This window comes from Dendrobates tinctorius, unplaced genomic scaffold (assembly GCF_039654945.1).
Source record: "Dendrobates tinctorius isolate UK_male_01 unplaced genomic scaffold, ASM3965494v1 ptg000241l, whole genome shotgun sequence".
Classification (NCBI taxonomy): Eukaryota; Metazoa; Chordata; class Amphibia; order Anura; family Dendrobatidae; genus Dendrobates; species Dendrobates tinctorius.
The window spans coordinates 5,431,772-5,452,188 of NW_027361908.1; the positions used below are offsets into that span (position 1 = coordinate 5,431,772).

The 20,417-nt window shown below is 46.4% G+C and overlaps 1 protein-coding gene across 3 annotated transcripts in view; it reads right to left on the reverse strand.

The window, feature by feature from the left end:
- Positions 1-20,417, reverse strand: part of CDK17 (cyclin dependent kinase 17) — a 273,841-nt gene that overhangs the window by 238,305 nt on the left and 15,119 nt on the right. Inside the window, exon 1 of one of the 3 annotated variants that reach the window (XM_073556931.1) lies at positions 17,317-17,358. The exons of the other annotated variants lie outside the window; for them this stretch is intronic. The gene's annotated coding sequence lies outside the window, so the exon portion shown is untranslated. Of the gene's footprint in view, positions 1-17,316; positions 17,359-20,417 lie in introns of those variants that run through there. 3 annotated transcript variants of the gene reach the window in all.

The following is a 20,417-nucleotide window of genomic DNA, read 5'->3' on the forward strand; positions in this document are numbered from 1 at the left end:
CAACAGAACAGTGGTGTCCAAATATGAATGATTAAGGCTAGTTTCACATTAGCGTTTTTTTGCGCAGCGCATCAGGCGCATAAAAAAACGCAAAGAAAAACGCAAAACAAACGCGCGTTTTTTTTAACGTCATGCGCACGCTGATGTGTAAAAAAAACGCAGCGTTGTTTCCGTTTTACATGCGTTTTTTGCATGCGTTGGCGTTTTTTATGCGCATGCGTTTTTAAGTGTGACGTTTTTTCCATTGTCTAGAGAACATTCTAGACTTGTTTAACTCAAAAACGCATGCGCAAAAAACCGCAAGCGTGCGCAAGACCATGCGCACGCATGCGTTCCCATAGGCTCCAATGTGGTGTTTTTGCGCATTCCGTGCGCAAGCGTTTTTTTGACGAGACAGGGCGGAACCAAAAATGCAACATGTTGCGTCTGGCGCGCCTGGCGCAAAAGACAAAAAAACGCATGCGCACGAAAACGCAAGTATGCGCAAGACCATGCGCACGTCATGTTAAGTATAGGTGCGCAGTGCGCATGCGCACGGGTGCGCACGATGCGCTGCGCACAAAAGCGCTAATGTGAAACCAGCCTAACCCATTAAACTGGGGAGAAAAAAGTAATATAAAAAGTGATTCTAAAAATCTTCATCTACTTGCATGTTAGGCTGAGTTCACACGTAGCGTTTTTTTTCGCGTTTCCGCGGCGGTTTTAACCGCGCGATTTTGCCGCGAAAATGCGAAAAATAAGCTTTACATGCATTCCTATGGGATTCCGCAAAGCTGTGCTAATGCTGCGGTTTTTACCGCGGCGGAATCGCTTCGCGGTAAAAAACGCAGCATGCTCATTAATTTGCGGAATCGCGGCGATCCCGCACCCATAGGAATGTATTGTTCCGCTTACTTCCCGCATGTGGCTGTGCACACCATGCGGAAAGTAAGCAGAACAATTGCGGATGGTACCCACGGTCCGGAGGAGAGGAGACTGTCCTCCGGGCTTTGGGTACCATATCCCTGTAAAAAATAGAATTTAAAATAAAAAATATTGTTATTCTTACCTTCCGGCGTCCCGCGCAGCATTCCCGCCTCTCTCCACGCTCCCGTTCCCAGTAATCCTTTGCGAAAATGCCAGCGATGACGTCCGTTCTCGCGGGATCGCGAATTACCGCGAGACATCGCGATCCCGCGAGAACAGACGTCATCGCGGGCATTTTCGCAAAGGATTACTGGGAACGGATGCGCAGGACGTCGGAAGGTGAGAATAATACTATTTTTTTTTTTTACATTCTATCTTTTACTACTGATGCTGCATAGGCGGCCTCAGTAGTAAAAAGTTGGTCACACTCGTCAAACACTGTTTGACGAGTGTGACCAACCTGTCAATCAGTTCTCCAAGCGATGCTACAGATCGCTTGGAAAACGCTAGCATTTTGCAAGCTAATTACGCTTGCAAAATGTTAGTTTTTCCGCGGGAAAATCGCGGGAATTTAAAATGCGATTTTCCCGCGGAATGGAATTCCGGAACTCTCGCGGTAATTTCCGCGAGAGTTCCGGTACGTGTGCACTTAGCCTTAAAGTAGCAAGAACTAGTTTAGGTAGAAACTTTGATTTAAATCACTGAATTAAATCAAGCCTTACCGACTAGTGATTTAAATCGTGATTTAAATCAGTTAGATTTAAATCAAATCCACCCTGCTCAGAGCCCACAAAGGAAAGGAAAAGTATTAAGTTACGTACCGGTAACGGTATTTTTCGGAGGCCCATGACAGCACCACGAGAGAGGGGATCCGCCCTATAGGAACAGGAAACCTACAGATACAAAAGGGCGGCACCTCTCCCACGCATCAGTTGGATTACAGAGCTTGAGAGGCTACCATGGTTAGTACACAACATATGATATATACAACCTATCTACCCTATTTAACAGAATTATTTCATACCATCTCCCACATGAGGTGATTCTATGAACAATCTTCTAAGGAGTGCACCCCTATATGTGAACAAGGGAGGGAACTAAGGGTGCTGTCATGGGCCTCCGAAAAATACCGTTACCGGTACGTAACTTAATACTTTATTCGGACTCCCATGACAGCACCACGAAAGAATTACAGAGATGTAAACTAACTTAGGGAGGGACTACAGCCTGCAGCACCCTTAGCCCGAAGGTGAGGTCTGAGGAGGCACCCATGTCTAACCGATAGTGGTTAAAAAAGGTGGAAGGAGATGACCAGGTGGCCGCCTTACATATTTGATCAATTGATACTCCAGATCTCTCCGCCCAGGATGATGCCATGGCCCGAGTGGAATGTGCCCTCAGGTTCTGTGGAGCCGGACCGCCACCTGCTGTGTAGGCAAGAGAGATAGCCTCCCTAATCCACCTTGCTAATGTGCGTTTTGATACTCTGTATCCTTTCCTGGAACCTTGGAAGGATAGGAATAATGCGTTCTCCTTCTTCCAAGGATCCGTGGCTGCTAAATATGTCAGTAAGCATCTTCTAATATCTAACGCCTGGAGTTTCTGCTCTTTAGGGTTGGTTGGGTTAGGGAGGAAGGAAGGCAGAACTATCTCCTGTGTCCTGTGGAATTGTGTTGCTACCTTGGGAAGGTATGCTGGATCTGGCCTTAGGATTACTCTATCCTGTAAGAACTCTGTGTAAGGAGGCAATCTGGAAAGTGCCTGTATATCGCTCACCCTACGTGCGGATGTTATTGCTACCAGGAATGCTGTCTTAAGAGATATAATCTTTAGTGAGGCGGAATCTAAAGGTTCAAACTGACTTTCTGTCATGGCTGTAAGGACTAAGTTTAAGTCCCACGGTACGCATCTGTCTTTGTGTATAGGTCTCGATCTGGCCGCTGCTCTGATGAACCTTGCTACCCAATAATCTTTTGCAATATCAGCTGCAAACAGGGCCCCTAAGGCTGAAACTTGTACTTTTAGCGTACTTGGAGAGACCCAATTCGAAACCTTTCTGGAGAAATTCCAGAATATGTTTCGTGGGAATTCCATCTCTGATGTCAAAGTGAAAGGTGGATAGGAAGCGTTTCCAGGTCCTAGCATAAATATTAGTGGTGGTTAATTTTCTGCTTCTTAGGAGGGTGTCAATTAAGTTCTTGGAGAACCCTCTATTTTTTAATAGTGACCTTTCAAATACCACGCCGTCAAATGAAGTCCCGCTACTTGTGGGTGGCTGACTGGCCCCTGGTAGAGGAGATCCGGAAGGTTCGGCAGTACCCAGGGATCGCCTACCGACATGGTCCTCAACCACGCGAACCAGGTCCTCCTGGGCCAAAAGGGGGCAATCAGTATGACTCTTGCCTGATCCTCTCTGATCTTCCTGACTACCAGGGGAAGAAGATTCAATGGTGGGAAGGCGTATGCCAGAGAAAAGTCCCATCTTATCAGTAGGGCATCCACCGCCAGGGGATTTTCCCTTGGGTTCAGAGAGCAGAACAATCTTTCTTTTCTGTTTTTTCTGGTGGCAAAGAGGTCTACCTCTGGCTGGCCCCATCTGCGGACAATCTGGCGGTAAATATCTTTGTTCAAAGCCCATTCTCCTTGTCTTAGAGCCTTGCGGCTTAAAAAGTCTGCTCTTACATTGTCCTTTCCGCTAATGTGGAGCGCGGTCAAAGATAGACAATTTCTCTCTGCTATCTGGAGGAGCCGTTCTGTTATCTGTATCAGAGCGCTGGAGCGGGTTCCACCTTGGTGGTTGACATATGCTACCGCTACCTGGTTGTCCGAGTGTATCCTCACATGATGGCCCTGCAGGTAGATAATGAGTTTCTTGACTGCCCGCTCTATCGCCAATAGTTCTCTCTGGTTGGATGAGATTTCAGAATTAGAATCCCACTGGCCCTGTACCACTATGTCCCCCATATGGGCTCCCCAACCAAAGGAACTTGCGTCTGTGGTTATAATACGGGTTATCTGTGTTATCCAGGGCACCCCTGACGCTAGGTTCTCGCTCTCAAGCCACCATCTCAGTGATGTAACAGTTGAGGGGCTTAGACACATCCGACCTTGTAAGGAGCCTCCAAGGGCCCTGCTATTAATCAAGACGTCGTTTTGAAGGGTTCTGGTATGGAACTGTGCCCACCTTACTGCTGGGATGCATGAAGTTAGAGAACCTAACAGGGACATGGCCTGTCTGAGGGTCATAGATGGATTATCCATTGCCCGAAGAACCTGTTCCTGTATCTTTTGTAACTTATCTAGTGGTAGCAGGCACCGCTGAGTGTCTGAATTTAGTATCAACCCTAAAAATTTCTGTATTTTTAAGGGCTGGAGTCGGGATTTCTCGTACTTTAAAATCCATCCCAGGTTTTCTAACCTGGATCTAGCTTTTTCTATCTGGGATTTACAATGACCCACCGATTTTCCTACAATCAAGAAATCGTCTAAATATGGAATGATTAAGACGTCAACCTCTCGTAATTGAGCCATAACTTCGGCCACTAACTTTGTAAAAACCCTGGGTGCTGCTGAGAGACCAAAGGGAAGGGCTCTATACTGAAAATGACGTACTGTGCCCTCTACTGAAACTGCCACCCTCAGGAACTGCTGGAAGTCTGTATGGATAGGTACATGATAGTACGCATATTTCAAATCTATGACTGCCATAAAACAACCTTTAAACAATATTTTTATTGTTGTATTAATGGACTCCATTTTGAATGTATGATTAATCAAAAACTCGTTAAGGGAACGAAGGTTTATAATCGTTCTGAATGTGTTATCAGGTTTCTGGATTAGAAACAGGGGAGAGTAAAACCCTCTTCCCCTTTCAGCCTCTGGAACCTCTACCAGGACATTTTTCTGGCATAGGCTCAAGACTTCCGCTTCTAAAGCCGCTTGTTCGAGATGAGAAGATCTTAAGGGGGTCAGTTTAAAGGTGTCCCGCGGGATCTGGGTAAACTCCAACCTAAGCCCGGTGGATATTACCTTACGTGCCCAGTCACTATTCGTAATCTGTGACCATGCCGGGAAGAAGGATGACAGTCTACCCCCTACGGGAACCGCTAGTCATTGATTTGGTTTCTTTTGATCTCTCGACGAGTGTGTAAACATATAGCCCGTACCTCGTCTCCTTCTGTCTTCCCATCTGGGTCGATCTCTAACAGGCGAAGAGTTGCGCCTCCCCTGGCCAAATCTCCTACCAAATGGGCGACGGTAGGACGCTGATGAAAGGTTTGGGAACCTTTTCTTGTCGTCCCCCGCCTTTTCAAGCAGCTCGTCTAGGACAGTTCCAAACAAATATTCGCCCTCACATGGAATCGCACAGAGCTTTGCTCTGGACTGGATGTCTCCCTGCCAGCACTTTAGCCACAGGGCTCTGCGAGCTGCGTTAGAGAGACCTGCTGCTCTGGCAGCCATTCTCACTGCATCCGCTGAGGCATCTGCCAGGAAGGCTGCTCCCTCTTGGATGGTCGGTAGGGCCCCAAGAATTGTCTGTCTTGATGTACCCTGTTTTAGTTGTGACTCCAACTGGTCCAACCAGACCATCATGGACCTGGCCGTGCACGTTGAAGCCACTGCTGGTCTTAAGGACCCGCCCGCCATCTCCCAGGTGTTTTTCAGGAAAGTATCAGCTTTCCTGTCTAAGGGATCTTTAAGGGATCCCATGTCCTCAAAGGGGAGCGAGGATTTTTTTGATGCCTTCGCAATGGTAGCGTCTAATTTGGGGGCTCTGTCCCAAGAACTTACTGCCGGATCGTCGAAGGGGTATCTCCTTTTGAGGGCTGGTGGTAGTGACCCTCTTTTGTCCGGTTTTTTCCACTCTCTGTGGATCAGATCCTGTATCTTTTGATTTAACGGAAAGACTCTCCGCTTCCTCTGTTCCAGCCCACCGAACATGACATCCTGCATGGATAAATGGGGCTTAGGCTCCTCTACCTCCATTGTCCCTCTGACTGCTTTGACCAGCTTGTCTACCCGGTCAAGAGGCAGACAAAATCGCCCCGAGTCCTCTTCTCCTGAGGACGACGAGGGAGATGAAGCCTGGGAGTCTCTGCTTTTTCTCCACTCTACCGAGGAATCAGACTCCGCCGGGACCTCGCCCCTTAGACTTTGCGGCTGAGACAAGGACTTTAGGGTTTCCCTCATTTCTACCCTGACAATGTCTCTCAAACTCGCCGCTACTGCAGGCGACTCTTCTGCCACCGTCTGCTGAATACAGGGGGGGCTCAATCTTTTGAGGCACGCGTCCGGTAATGGGCATGCACAGAGTGCGCATTCCCTATGCTTATTTTTATTTGTAGCTTTTTTTTCCCTAGAAAAAGAAAAACACAGAAGGGGGGTCCCGTCACTGAGTGAACTTTCACGAAGATCACTTACCAGTGCCACAATCAAGTACCGGAGAACGAGGGGGATTTCTTTCGGTCGATGCTCCTGTCTGCCTGGAGGAGCTCTTACGAGTGGACTGGTCACTTCGTCCCGCATTACTGTCACGGGACCCTTTCATTTTCTGTTTGACCTGCCGAAGGTCATCCAGGGGCGGCAGTGATGTTTGCCGCTGCTGCCCTTGCTTCTGCCGCTGCTGCTGCTCTCGATCGCTTTCCATTACCACTGCTGCTGCTGCACACTGCTGCATGTAGTAATGTGGCCAAGGCAAGGAACCCTGCCCGGGTCCCGCCTAAATACCCCTCCTCCGGTCAGCAGTATCCATGCCGCGCCCCTCCCCCCCCTTAACGGAGCTCCCTACCCCAGCTGGCGCCCGACCCATCGGTGTTTCCGATGGGCGCCGCCATCTTGGAATCGCCGCGCATGCGCAGTAGCGCGCTGACCCGGAAGCGCCTCCTCCGCCCGCCCCCTGACGTCACCGCTACCCCGGAAACCCCGCGGGACGCCCGGGAGCTCCGGAGCAGCGCCCGGTCTCAGCCCCCTGCACAGCGCTGCCAACCTATCTGCGCCGCCGGAGCCGGGAATCCCCGGGGGGGGGGTATACTTACCGGCGGCGGCTTAATTCCGGAGACGGACATCCTCCGGACGCCGCTCCCTGCTGTCCACGCCACCGCCGTGACACCCATCCTGGGCCACCGTGGCGCCTTCCAGGAAATCCGAACCAGGCCGAGGTAGGAGACCCCCTCGCTACCGGTGTCGGCTGGCCGGCCTGGGATCCAATTCTTCTGTAGGATCCCGTCCCCTCAGGAACAGGAAACCAACTGATGCGTGGGAGAGGTGCCGTCCTTTTGTATCTGTAGGTTTCCTGTTCCTATAGGGCGGATCCCCTCTCTCGTGGTGCTGTCATGGGAGTCCGAATAAAAACAGCATGAGATTACAGTAGGGAGATCATAATGAGGACAGAATCTGATTCTCATGTCCTGGGTACTAGCGCCAGCCATTTACATGGGCAGTACTGACCTACAGGTCTCAGTTTCACACTCCAGAGAGCTTCTTATATTTTATAGAGGACTTGTCACGGAGTCAAAATGACAAATTCTCTTTTACTGCTCAGAGCATTTTTGTTAATATTCTATATAAATTATCCATATGGTTGTAGAGATATAACCCTTAAAGGCATCCAATATACTAATTTTTATGGTTTTTACCAATGCGTTGTTAGATACAGGGTAATTTTGCAGAGCTGTCTAAAGACATGCACAGAAAGAATCACATGAGCAACGCATCCTTGGTAAAGACTAGGGATGAGCGAAAAGCTTCGGATAACTCCTTATCTGAATAGCTATAGCGCTGACCGAATAGCTTCATCAGGAACATGGCTACAGCACTACCGATAATCAGCTATTCGGCGCCTCCGATGCATGTGTCGCAGCTGTGTCACAGTCACAACACATGCACGGAGAGCCCAACAAATAGGCTCACACAGCCGCGACACATGCAGCCAGTCAGCGCTATAGCTATTTGGATAAGGAGTTATCCGAAGCTATTTGCTAATCCCTAGTAAAGACCTTAAAAATTAGTATATTGTTCTGACTGCATAAAAAGACTCATATCTCTGGAACTGTATGGCTGATTTACATAAGTAGGAGCATCAGTAATTAAATAGGAGCAAAAACTGGCCACTTGACCTGGTGACAGGTCCTCTTTAGTATATCATGTATACAAGCAACCACAGAGAAAAATAAGGACTTTCAGACATTCGATGCGACTGACATTTCTAGGAGTACAGGACAGTCCATCTTATTAGAATAACAGCTTTACACTTCCTTTAATACATAGCAGGGATGTGAGCAATTCACATTCACATTTGGCTAAAGAGCAGCAGACACAGGCGGCTCTAATACGGGATTTCTCTTGTCCACAAAGCAGTTACAGTATCAGTTTCTAATCCGTTATCCCATCTGTCAAATCCTTTTATACAATATTGTCACCAGTTTTTCATTAGTTTTCGTTCCATTTTTCCTGAAAATTACCACTAAAGCCATCACTTTATCCAATCATTAGCTGGGGAAGAAAAGGAGCTGGCTTAAGAGCCCGTTACACATAGCGATATCGTTAGCAATATCGCTGTAACGTCACCCATTTTGTGACGTAGCAGCGATATCGCTACATGTGATACTTACCTCCTACCGGCTTCCCCGCTGATTATCGCTGATCGCGCGAGAACGTCCTGGACCATTTCTCGTCGGGCGCTTCCTGTGGCGCCAACGAGCGACGCGTGGACGCGGGCGGGAGGACGTCAGGATCGCCGCGTCTGACAGGTAAGTAGCGATCCCCAACCGCTGCTATGTCGCTGGTGAGATCTGCCTGTGTGGCAGCTCACTAGCGACCACTTAGCGATGCACAAGCGATCCATATCGTTGTCGGGATCGCTGGTGCATCGCTAAGTGTAACGCTACCCTTAGCTACTGGTCAGCCAGCCCCTTTCACACACAGTTCTGATATGTCCATACAAGAATGCTCTCTCGTGTGGCCCACAAGGTCACACGTGTAGCTGTGTGCAACAACAATGAGAGGATGTGACTTGGTAATACAAGTGTATCAGTAAGTAGAAAACCCCTTTAAATGTTCAGAGCTGGGGCAGTCAGAAGATTGTTCTTTTAATTAAGCGAAAATAACGAAGAAAATTACCAGAAATATTCTACTAGACTTTTTTTAGGGATCATTAAAAAGGGGGTTTTCCACTACTCTAACTTTACATATTATAACTTAAATACCATAAGCTTAATAAAAAACCCTAAAAATTAAGTAATAGACTCCTAATCCAATCCCCTGCTGCTCCTCGGTCCTGCTGGCTATATTCCCTGTTGGTCTCCTGTCCTTTGCTTCCGGCATGGTAGTACTGTGACTGCTGCAGTCAATTAGTGGTTGCATCAGTGGTCCCTTTTGGAGCAGACTACACCAGAGGGGAAGAAGAAAAGGTTTGTGTGGTTTGGGGGAATGTGAAATCAGAAGGTAAGTAAAGGGTGGGTCATTTATATGGATACACCTAAATAAAATGGGAATGGTTGGATTTATCAACTTCCTGTTTGTGTCACATTAGTATATGGGAGGGAGGAACTTTTCAAGATGGGTGGTGACCATGGCGGCCATTTTGAATTCAGCCATTTTGGATCCAATTTTTTTTTTTTCAATGGGAAGAGGCTCACTAGCAGAAGAAATGCTAGTCTAAGGGGGTCAGATTCCTTGTAGTGTCGTCAAAGAAATAGCACATAAAAATGAATATACGCTTTTTAGTTCAACAATAGTCGCTAACCCGTATTCCCTACATAATAGGAATGATGAAGAAACATCAACCGCCATTCCATTTTGTGAAGCCTCTTCAACCTTCTGTATAGAGAATAAATATAATAAATAATCTTTATTTTTATATAGCGCTAACATATTCCGCAGCGCTTTACAGTTTGCACACATTTTCATCACTGTCCCCGATGAGGCTCACAATCTAAATTCCCTATCTTTAGAGTGTGGGAGGAAACCGGAGGACCCGGAGGAAACCCACGCAAACACGGGGAGAACATACAAACTCCTTGCAGATGTTGTCCTTGGTGGGATTCGAAACCGGAGGACCCGGAAGAAACCCACGCAAACACGGGGAGAACATACAAACTCCTTGCAGATGTTGTCCTTGGTGGGATTCGAACCCAGGACCCCAGCGCTGCAAGGCTGCAGCGCTAACCACTGAGCCACCGTGCTGCCCTAGAGAAGCTTTCATGTCAGAGGGAGTAGCATGTTTCAGGATGGCAGAGCACAAATACAGCATTATGTAACCAGATGTGGATCCCCCATATCTCAAGAGAATAGGCTTCCTAGGTTTCCTTAACCACAGTTAACACCAAAAAAAAAAAATGCAAGCACAAGGCTGTGTTCAGAAGAACATATTTCATTGGAGACAAATCGAAAACTCGGATCCCTGGAGGCTTCGCCCCACCAGATGAAACTGACTGACAGGTGTCTCCCTATAACCAATTGCAGACAGATACAGGTTACTTTATGGGAGCGAGCGGGGAGAAACCACCAGGATAAGCCTTTCACATTAGTCTCCCACATGCTCAATCCCTAGCAGCTGGGAAAGTATATTTTTTTTCAGATGTGCAGCACCATTTTAAACATACCTGGCTGAGATCGTATACCCAATGTTTAATACATGCAGTCTGTAAATCGGCAGCATGTTTCAGCTGTCAGGTTCCCTTTAAGCTTTATTGTGGCCCTTGGCAATAGTTCATTGTAATAACGTAGCCCTTAAACAAAAAAGGTTCTGCACCCCAGCACTAGAGGTACCACAATTATTTAATAGGGCCATAAGTATACAAAAAAAAGTGGTAAAAAAGGACCCATTAGTTGTATCTAAAATAGAAGCATGGCATGACAGAGGGTAATTCCTAAATTAAGTCAACAATACCCCAGGAGTAGCATGGAAATATTTCAGACAGAAGTCAGATCATCAGTTCCCATGTTGGATACAAACAGGTATGTACGTCTACAAGGACTTACCTTCCCATGCTACGTCCCTGAAGCTCAGTATTAGGCTACATTCACACATCCGTGTGTTAACACCAAAGGAAGCCCTAACTAAATGTCATTGTGAGCATGTGCCGCGTTCACACTTAGTATTTGGTCAGTATTTTACATCAGTATTTGTAATCCGAAATCAGGACTGGAACAATCAGAGGAAAAGTAGAATACAAACACGTCACCACTTCGGTATTTTTAACCCACTCCTGGTTTTGGCTTACAAATACTGACAAAACTGAAATTGTGAATGTGGGGCCTAGGTTTCTCACTTTTATATCTCACTTATGTATCTACTGTAAATTATCAGGTGATTGGTAGTAAACATCACTGTTGATGCTCATTAGGCTTGGAAGGTTACAAAACCACATCTAACAAGTTTTGACCAATCCACAGTCAGACAGAATGTGTACAAATGAAGAAATTTCAAGATCATAATTACCCTTTAGTGGCTGACTGACAAAGATCACTTACAAAAGCATTGAGTATAATAGTCTGCAAGTTCACAAAGGAACCCAAGGTAACTTCTAAGCAACTAAAGGCCTCTCTCACATTAGTTAATGTTCATGTGTCCACTACGAGGACACTAATGGTGTGAATGGCAAGATTGGAAGAAGAAAGCCATTGTTGTCCAAAAAGAGGATTGCTGCCTATACTTGGCTAAAAGTCACCTAGACAAACCAGAAGATTATTTGAACATTATTTTGTGGACAGGTTAGACATTTTGGTTTAAAATGAGAAGTATTGTTTGGAGAAAGTATAAGGTTGTTATCCTGTAACACAGTCTTCTTAGAGTCTGTGGGCGGTGGAAATAGGGTTTGGATCTATTTAGCTGCATCTGGGACAGGATGGCTCGCCATTATTAATGGAACAAAAAATTTGGAATTTCATCAGCAAATTTTAAAGGAAAATGTCAGGACATCTGTCCATGAGCTGAATTTAAAAGACTATGTGAATAATGAAGCAAGACAACGGCAAAAGTACAGAAGTTGTTCTACAATAGAAGACTCAAAGAAGAATAAAAGTTAAAGTTTTGGAATGGCCAAGTGAAAGTCCTGACCTTAATCCTATAGACATGTTGTGGAAGGACCTGAAGTGAGCAGTTCTTGTGCGGAAAAGCACCAACAGAGTTGTAGCACTTCAGCAGGCAGGAATGGGTTGAAATTCCTCCAAGGTGGTGTATAGGACTAATCAACACCTATTGGAAAAGCTTTGATGCATGTATTGCTGCACATGGGGGTGTTATTGGATAATTTCCCCAATTTAAAAAATTACCAAGTACAACATTTTGTTGATTCATTTGGTTCTCTGTCTAATGGTGTGAAAATATGTAGTTTTTGATCACATTTAACCCCTTTGCAACCCGCGCCGTACTTGTACGGCGCAGGTCGCTCCGCTCCCCTCCCTTTATGGACTCACTGCCGAAGCCCACATCATCTTTCCCGGTACATGTCAGCTGTTTTGAACAGCCGCGGGTGGAATTGCGATCCACCAGTGGCTATTAACTCGTTAAATGCCGCTGTCAAAGCGGTTAAGTAAAAATGGAAAATTCTGAAGAGCTCACAACTGTTTAAGCACCAATGTAGGTGGATGAACAATGAATGAATGAATGAATAACAGTCTGGAGATCAATTTATTTTAATGCAAATGCTGCAATAAAGGCTGTAATTGGCAATATAGGTTAGATGACAGCGCAAGTGAAACGTACACTGTCTTTGAACATTCACAGTCAAAGATTTATCATCAGATTATTGGACAGAAATTTCATTAATGGCCATTAAGGGGGTTTTACACTAAGCGATATCGCTAGCAATATCGCTAAAACGTCACTGGTTTTGTGACGTTATAGCGATATTGCTAGCGATATCGCTATGTGTGATACTTACCAACGACCCGCTCCCCCGCTGTCCATCGCTGATCGCGCGAGAATGTCCGGCTCCATTTCTCGTCGGGCGCTTCCTGCTGGGCCTCCTGCTGTGACGACGAGCGACGCGTGGAGGCGGGCGGGAGGACGCCAGGATCGCTGTGTGTGAAAGGTGAGTATCGTGCGCTGCGTCGCTGCTGCATCGCTGTGAGATCTTTCTGTGTGAAAGCTCACTAGCGATCATTTAGCGATGCACCAGCGATCCTGGCCGGGTCGGATCGCTGGTCGGATTGCTGGTGCATCGCTAAATGTAAAAGGGCCTTTAGTCAAGTAGAAAATACAGTATACAAACGCTTTTTACAGAGCTGACAATGTGAAGGTTCTCACTGCAGAAGTCTGTAGCGTCACTGTAATCCTGTCACCATTGTAGCATATGGTACATAGAAACAAGAGCGATACATGAGCATTTCATCACATGGCAGAGAACGGATCATCACCATTGTTACCATTTAGCAGCAATTCCTTACATTGTGTTTTCCCCACACATTCCCATCCCCCTGCAAAGTATGAATAATGCCTGCTGTGCAGCTGAGGTTTCCCTGCCATCTAGAAAGAGGAGTCACTGGTGTTTTCCTTCGGGGGTTTACCCAAGCACAGGGTGATGGGTCTATATAAATCACGATGCTAGTCACATACCTCTAGGCGGTAACCCCTAGTCAGGAGCTGTACAATATACACATAAATCTATGTAATACACACATGTCATCTGTTCCATGTAAGGACACAAATGACAAGCTGGACATTCCCAGCTTGAGGCTTGTTCATTTAGGCAAGTCTAATCGGACATTTTAAATACGGTTTTGATCACTCTATTTTGTATTAATGAACCCGCTTAAAGGCTAAAGACTTAAAATCCCTTAGAAAGATACGTATTTTGAGGACTTGTTATATAATGGGGAATATATAAAATGTTCCTTTATAAAACAGGATTGATTCAGTTCGTTGGGAAAGGAAGGCAGAATAAGAAATTGTCTAATCTTGTGATGTGGCGAATAGCTATGAGACATGACTGCCCATCGCCTGTCTTCCCATTACCAGGAGGAATCCCACATGTAAATGTGTACTTACATAGCATTTGCAGAGGTCATCATGGGTACTTGTCAGGATTTTGGGAAGTATACCTCCAGTGTGCGCCACTGTATAGGCATATGTTGGTCATAGGTCATGTATTCCATATACCGACCTCTTTGGCCATGAGACTACAGAGACTACAGATGAATTTGACAATATTTCCCACTAGGAGTGAATTGGGAACTATTATTAGGAAGCAGCTTTAAGTAACAGCATTTTTCCTACTTGGATAGTCGCTAATTTACAGACTGTGTGGCCATCAATAAAAGGGGCCGCTGCACTCAGAAAATCCAGGGTGCTTACTACCCTGCACAGCACTATTCTGAGCCCAGCACTGGGCAGTAGCCATGAATGGGTCATGGGCTTCTCTGCACAGAATCGGAGCAATGTTGCACTTTAACCTTTTGGTTAAGTGATGCCACAACCTAAACATTATAGCAATATTCCTACACCAAGTCTGGAATCATACATTAGATTTCACTTCAAACTGACAGGAAATATTGGATTCCAGTAAAAAAATAGTTTAAAATATTGAGCTTTCTATTTCAATCAGTACCAGATCTGTAAAAAGATGCTGCCAATGTCATCAGCCATAGATTGGGAAGGAATATGAACTCCTCAAAATTGAACATGCAACACCAAGAAAGAAAGCTCACTGATATATGGGACTCACGGGCACGATAGAAATGTTAATGATGTGAAAATGTATAAAAAAAAAAAAAAAAAAAAGGAAACAAAGTTTACAAAAATACTGATTTATTCAGTATCAATATGAGTGCCACGCACAGAAATGCCAGCACTTACATGCCATGGCTACTATCAGTGAGATTATTAATGGTTGCCCGAGGAATGTTCTGTCAGGCTGATGCACTTAGGCAAATCATCAAGATACACTGCTGGCAGCTCACTTTGCATTTGCAGACCAATGATTTCTTCCATTGAGTGCATCTGGGACAAGTTCAGAGCATGACCAACATGCGGCCTGGCATTGTCGTGATGAAGATCACTCCTGGAATACTTTGGAGAAATTGCAGTACCACCTTTTCCACAATTAACTCATTTTGTACTGCAAGTGAAATTGGATGTCACATATTAAGCCTAGCAGTGTCTACACAAACCATCAGAATTCATTTGTAAGACAGTGAACTACAGGTGTTCTACTGGCCTAACGCCAAAACTCTCAAAGGCCATCATGGTGTAGACCAAGACTGCAATGGAGGTCTATCCTCTTTCTTGAATGCAATAACTGTAGATTGGTCTGATGACCTTGAGGGCAATGTCATGAAGAGACCTTCAAGAGGGAACATCACACCGGTCCTACTCCTGGAATTATGGTATGGGGTGACAGAATATATAGCAGCTGGAAGCCTCTAGTCTCCATTCCAGGTACCCTTATTGATTGGCATTAGATTGATTTGGTCGTGTAACCAGACATACAGCTATTTTTCCAAAATGTATCAGGACCTTTGGATGAAAATTGCAAAGGGGGCTGAAAGAAGCATATCTTGATTATTTGATGCCCAGTGCATTTTGAGTGGCAGATCATTCCTCAGACAACCATTAAAGGGAACCTGGCAGCAGGATTGTGCACAGTAACCTACAGACAGTGTCAGGTCAGCACCTTTACACTGAATAAACGATACCTTGGTTGATGAAATCCGTCCTGTGGTTGTTGTGTAATCTTTATTTTCAGTTTTGAGTTAATGATGTGCTCGTGCTTTGGGGCGACCCGTGGGGGGCTTCATGTGGTGCTCTGCTTAGCTATTCATAATACAGACAGCTGACAGGTCACTGATCTGCCCCTTATTTTACATAATGAATATTACATATATTGAAATAAATAACCTGGCGCCGCAGCACAATCGCAAGTGTAATGCACAGCTCATTCTTTTAGATCATGCTATGAATAAATTCATCAGAAAAAAAAAAAAAGTGTGTCTGAAAATGGCGCCATCCAAGCAGTAGCAGCAGTCCGATAGCTGCTTTCGGACTGCTGCTACTGTGCGGCTGGCGCCATATTTTCAGACACTTTTTTTCTGATTAATTTATTCATAGCATGATATAAAAGAATGAACTATACAAGATGGAGTCTGCGCAATAGCATCTATTGGCGCTCGTCAATAGCTGCTACTGCGCAGGCACTATCTTGGAGGAGGATATTTTTTTTTTCTCTAGCAAGAAGGCACCACCGGAGCCTGTGCAGTAGCAGCTATTGGCCCGCCAATAGCTGCTACTTTGCAGGCGCAGCCATTCTCAGACACTTTTTTTCCTGACGATTTATAGCATGATATAAAAGAATGAATTGCACATTAGACATGCGTTCATGCTGCAGCACAGGGAGCACGAGCAAATCATTAACTCAGAACTGAAAATAGAACCACCACCACAAGACGGATTTCATCAATCAAGGTATCATTTTAGGCTGGTTTCACATTAGCGTTCTTGTGCGCAGAGTTTGCGGCGCATCCATGCGTCATGCACCCCTATCTTTAACATAGGGGGCGCATGGTCTTGCGTTTACACACGTTCGTATGCGCCTTTGCACTCCAGACGCAAGATGTTGCATTTTTGGATGCGCCGAAATTTGTCAAAAAAACCACATGCGCATGGAATGCAACAAAAAAAGCAAACGCATGCAAAAACGCATGATGCGTTTTTTTGCATGCGCTACTATTGCGCACGATGCGCTGCGCACAAAAACGCTAATGTGAAACCAGCCTTATTCAGTATAACAGTGCCAACCTGACACTGTCTGTAGGTTACTGCGCACAATTCTGCTCACAGGTTCCCTTTAAAGACCTTGTTCATAGAAGCCAAGGCGTGTTATAGTGTGGGGATTTCTACATGTGGCGCTCTAAAGTTTTATTCCCATTTTTTTATCATTTGCGTATCATTAATATTCCTACCAATCCTGTGATTTCCATACCTCTGACTTCTTGGTGCTTCCATGTTGAAGAGTCTATTACATAACGCTCCATCTCACACAGGCATGTCATGTAACATGATGTGAGGCTGACCACTAACATTAAGCATGTGTAATCATTAAAAATCTCTGACACCAAAGCGCACTATATCAACACCGTGCTGGGAAACTAACATGACCAGCAGATCTAAGGATGTGACTGCTGGCAGCTGTGCACCTTATACACATATTATACACACCCACATAACAGCTGCCAGGGGTGAGGGCTCAGCCATTACCTAAACATCATATATACACAGGTGGAGCAGGCCGCACAAGGTATATAACAAGGCATATGCTATACACTACTCATCTGACAGCGGTGGTCTCTCTTCACAGACATGTTATATATGTTATATACACAGCACATATATGGGATATACACTACTCACACAACATCGGTGGTGTCTACCCCTCATACAAGCGTGGTATAAATGGTATATACACTACTCACACAGCAGCGGTGGTCTCTCCCCCTCACACAGACGTGGTATATATGGTATATAAACTACTCACACAGCAGCGGTGGTCTCTCCCCCTCACACAGACGTGGTATCTACACTACTCATACAGCAGCGGTTGTCTCTCCCCTCACACAGCAGCGGTGGTCTCTCCCTCACACAGACATGGTATATATGGTATATACACTACTCACACAGCAGCGGTGGTCTCTCCCCCTCACACAGACGTGGTATATCTAGTATATACACTACTCACACTGCAGCGGTGGTCTCTCCCCTCACACAGACGTGGTATATACACTCCTCACACAGCAGCGGTGGTCTCTCCTCCTCACACAGATGTGGTATATACACTACTCACACAGCAGCGGTGGTCACAGACGTGGTATATACACTACACACACAGCAGCGGTGGCCTCTCCCCCTCACACAGACGTGGTATATCTGGTATATACACTACTCACACAGCAGCGGTGGTCTCTCCTCACAGACGTGGTATACATGGTATATACACTACTCACACAGCAGCGGTGGTCTCTCCTCACACAGACGTGGTATATACACTACTCACAGCAGCGGTGGTCTCTCCTCCTCACACAGATGTGGTATATATGGTATATACATTACTCACACAGCAGCGGTGGTCACAGACGTGGTATATACACTACACACACAGCAGTGGTGGCCTCTCCCCCTCACACAGACGTGGTATATCTGGTATATGCACTACTCACACAGCAGCGGTGGTCTCTCCTCCTCACACAGACGTGGTATATACACAACTCACACAGCAGCGGTGGTCTCTCCCCCTCACACAGACGTGGTATACATGGTATATACACTACTCACACAGCAGTGGTGGTTTCTCCCCTCACACAGACGTGGTATACATGGTATATACACTACTCACAGCAGCGGAGGTCTCTCCCCCTCACACAGACGTGGTATATACACTACACACAGCAGCGGAGGTCTCTCCCCCTCACACAGACGTGGTATATACACTACACACAGCAGCGGAGGTCTCTCCCCCTCACACAGACGTGGTATACATGGTATATACACTACTCACACAGCAGCGGAGGTCTCTCCCCCTCACACAGACGTGGTATATACACTACTCACAGCAGCAGAGGTCTCTCCCCCTCACACAGACGTGGTATATACACTACTCACAGCAGCAGAGGTCTCTCCCCCTCACACAGACGTGGTATACATGGCATATACACTACTCACACAGCAGCGATGGTCTCTCCCCCTCACACAGACGTGGTATATACACTACTCTCACAGACGTGGTATATATGGTATATACACACTACTCACACAGCAGCGGTGGTCTCTCCTCACACAGACGTGGTATACATGGTATATACACTACTCACACAGCAGCAGTGGTTTCTCCCCTCACACAGACGTGGTATATACACAACTCACAGCAGCGGTGGTCTCTCCCCCTCACACAGACGTGGTATACATGGTATATACACTACTCACACAGCAGCGGTGGTCTCTCCTCTCACACAGCAGCGGTGGTCTCTCCCCTCACACAGACGTGGTATACATGGTATATACACTACTCACACAGCAGCGATGGTCTCTCCCCCTCACACAGACGTGGTATATACACTACTCACAGCAGCGGTGGTCTCTCCTCCTCACACAGACGTGGTATATACACTACTCACACAGACGTGGTATACATGGTATATACACAACTCACAGCAGCGGTGGTCTCTCCCCCTCACACAGACATGGTATATACACTACTCACACAGCAGCGGTGGTCTCTCCCCCTCACACAAACGTGGTATATACACTACTCACAGCAGCGGTGGTATCTCCCCTCACACAGCAGCGGTCGTCTCTCCCCTCACACAGACGTGGTATACATGGTATATACACTACTCATACAGCAGCGGTGGTCTCTCCCCCTAACACAGACGTGGTATATATGGTATATACACTACTCACACAGCAGCAGTGGTCTCTCCTCCTCACACAGACGTGGCATCTACACTACTCATACAGCAGCGGTGGTCTCTCCCCTCACACAGACGTGGTATATATGGTATATACACTACTCACACAGCAGCAGTGGTCTCTCCTCCTCACACAGACGTGGCATCTACACTACTCATACAGCAGCGGTGGTCTCTCCCCTCACACAGCAGCGGTCGACTCTCCCCTCACACAGACGTGGTATACATGGTATATACACTACTCATACAGCAGCGGTGGTCTCTCCCCTCACACAGCAGCGGTGGTCTCCCCCTCACACAGACGTGGTATACATGGTATATACACTACTCACACAGCAGCGGTGGTCTCTCCCCTCACAGCAGCGGTGGTCTCTCTCCTCACACAGACGTGGTATATACATTACTCACACAGCAGCGGTGGTCTCTCTCCTCACACAGACGTGGTATATATGGTATATACATTACTCACACAGCAGCGGTGGTCTCTCCCCTCACACAGACGTGGTATATACATTACTCACACAGCAGCAGTGGTCTCTCCCCTCACACAGACGTGGTATATATGGTATATACATTACTCACAAAGCAGCGGTGGTCTCTCCCCTCACACAGACGTGGTATATACACTACTCACAGCAGCGGTGGTCTCTCCCCTCACACAGACGTGGTATATACACTACTCACAGCAGCGGTGGTCTCTCCCCTCACACAGACGTGGTATATATGGTATATACACTACTCACAGCAGCGGTGGTCTCTCCCCTCACACAGCAGCGGTGGTCTCTCCCCTCACACAGACGTGGTATATATGGTATATACACTACACACAGCAGCGGTGGTCTCTCCTCACACAGACGTGATATATATGGTATATACACCACACACAGCAGCGGTGGTCTCTTCCCTCACACAGACGTGGTATATATGGTATATACACTACTCACAGCAGCGGTGGTCTCTCCCCCTCACACAGACGTGGTATATATGGTATATACACTACTCATACAGCAGCGGTGGTCTCTCCCCCTCACAGACGTGGTATATACATTACTCAGACAGCAGCGGTGGTCTCTCCCCTCACACAGACGTGGTATCTACACTACTCATACAGC